The sequence below is a fragment of the Arvicanthis niloticus genome, chromosome 2 (genome assembly GCF_011762505.2).
Source record: "Arvicanthis niloticus isolate mArvNil1 chromosome 2, mArvNil1.pat.X, whole genome shotgun sequence".
NCBI classification, from domain to species: Eukaryota; Metazoa; Chordata; class Mammalia; order Rodentia; family Muridae; genus Arvicanthis; species Arvicanthis niloticus.
In genome coordinates, this window is record NC_047659.1 from 27,820,234 (window position 1) to 27,822,855 (window position 2,622).

The window sequence follows — 2,622 nt, forward strand, 5'->3', positions numbered from 1 at the left end:
CTAATTGGCCTGTCCTGGCGGCTGCGAGAGGTTCTCTTCTGACATTATCAAGCTCCTAAGCTCCTGCAGGACGATTTTGATGCTGTAGGAATTCTTCCACCTTGCCAGCACTGCAGTGACTCTAGACCCACCATTCCATTTGAACTCTTCACGCTGCTCATATTGACTTTTGTTACAAACTTTACAGACGGAGTGCTTCCGGGTACCTAGGCTCATGTTCTACTTTAAGGCTGTGTGTTAGGTTTTTATAAATTGTTCTTGGAGGTCTAATTATCATCCCTTGACCATCTTGGGTCATGTCTCTGGCCTCCTCTAGTCACCAGCTAACTGTGCCATTGCCTAGGCCTTTCTGGTCTTCCTCCAGCTCATCCAAAAGTCAGAAATTTCCAGGGACTTCTGCTCTCAAGCCTCTGGTGGCTACCATCTTGCATCACTGTCTTATAAATTTTTTAGAAAATATTCTTAGAGGCATAGTTTCAGTATTAAAGTGAGTAAAAATGATTGTTAATTATTGGTATAGGGGATAGAGTGTTTCAGTAGTCAAGGGTACTGGCTGTTCTTTCAGATCTGGGTCCCAATTCCAGCATCCACATGGTGGCTCACAACTATCTGTAATTCCAGTTTCAGGGAATCCAGCATCCTGTTCTGGCCTCTGCAGACACAAGGCGCTCACAGAGTATACAGATACACACACATGCAGGCGACACATCTATATTAATAAATTTATTTTTTAAAAAAGAATCTTGATACATGATAAAATATCTTCTTACATACTTATTAAGTGTATAATTTATTTCACATATTTTGTGAGATATTTACATTTTGAAATCTTCTCTTAACATCCACAACCTCCATGATAGATCAAACATTTTAAGCTCTAATTTAATTGACAATGAAACCAAAAAAGCCAGTAGTGATTAAAATTCAAAGATCATGTCTGCCTTAGACATTTCCTTCAGATTTTCTTACATTCACTCCTTTTCCCTGACTCCTTTAGATTAGATATATTTGAAGGAGACAATACTTTTTCATCTATTTTTAAAAATTTAATAGAATAGCTTACTTGTAGGTAAATAATTTACTTCCATTTGGTTCTGGTGCTGTCCTTCATCTCTATGGAAACCGTAATCCTCTATCTCCTAAGCAAGCCTTCTTTACAGCATTCTATAGTCCGAGCCTATGTCCAATGTTATGTAATCTTGTTGGAAGAAAGAAAATTACCATTGGTCGTAGTGATTTATAGTAAATTACCGCTGGATGTAGTAATTTGCATACGGGTTAGCAAGCTTCCTGTACAAGGGTTGTTATAAAACTGCTCTCATAAATGTTATCTTTAACCTGGTGGCTTTGAAGCATACATCGATTGGGAGGTTGGGAAACGGACAACAATGACAACTCTTGTGTATTCCAACTCAAGCCTGAGTTCTATTTTTTTGTATGGGGGTTTTCAATAAATAAAATACAAAAAAAAAAAAAAAAAAAAGATGCATTTGTTTCACTGGCATCATCATTTGTGAAGTTTCTCTGTGTGTTGTGTGTGTGATTCATCTTCTCTCTTAGTTATAAGATTTTGATGTTAGAGTCAAGTCTCACTCACTACAGTTCCCAAACTGAAGACTCACTACAAACGTTCCTGAAACCAGTTAGGTTACTTACATTTGATAACATTTTCCACCCACCCACCCCTCAGGACAGAAAGGGAAGAGAAATGTTCCACCATGCTTCAGATTACAAAGGCAACTGTTCTTTTATTGTTGTTTTTGCCTATAGTCCTAAAACATCACCAGGCTACAAAAATATTCAAACAGTTTTTATACAGAAGTATTACAGTTAGTATTTATACTAACTTACCTTTGTTCTTGCCAGATGGGATTTATACTGTTCTTGGTATTTAGTTAATGCTCAGAAGGCCTCACAACTTTCCCCTGCTTTTGCTTGGAGCCATTTAGGGTGTATATATTATTTATTTCAGAGATTAACTCGTTAAAAAATACAATTGGTGATTTAAAAAATTTTTTTTCAGTAGCACCAAAACCCCATCATGCTATCCAATAATTATAAAGGAAAATATACATTTGATGTTTTGTTTTAATTATAAGAACCATATAAACTGAAAATCTGTAAATGATCATTAATAGACTAAAAGATCTTGGGGGAAGTGGAATAAAATATAGGACATGGCTTATTTCTCCAGTGGGGTGAGTTTATACTGGTTATTGCTCTCCTGTGGCAGCAACAGCTACCAGCTTTCATTTTCTAATCACCCTGACAGAACAGCTCCCTGAGGTTCTATTCCTGAAATGTATCAAAAATACACTTTCGCTAGTGGGAAAGAAGACGTTTGCTCACATGCTTGTATTTGCAAGAACAATCTTAGAATTAATGAGGACATGCACATGTGTGTTGGCCAGCAGTGTCACCTTCCTTCTCAGCAGACGATGTCACTGATGATGACCCTTTTCAAAAGAACTGAGAAAGGCCATGCTTCAATAGTAGTGCATCTTCTGTTACAAGATTGTTAGATTGCCCTTTCCAAGGTCCTGTTCATATTTTTTTTTAAAGGATTGGCTTCCTCCCCTTATAAAGACTATTGTTTTTCTTTTAAAAATAAACTTTGGTGAA

At 36.9% G+C, this 2,622-nt stretch overlaps 1 pseudogene; it reads right to left on the reverse strand.

Moving 5' to 3' along the window:
• On the reverse strand, positions 1-424 carry LOC117702932 (ubiquitin-conjugating enzyme E2 variant 1 pseudogene; annotated as a pseudogene).
• Between the last annotated feature and the right edge of the window lie 2,198 nt (positions 425-2,622).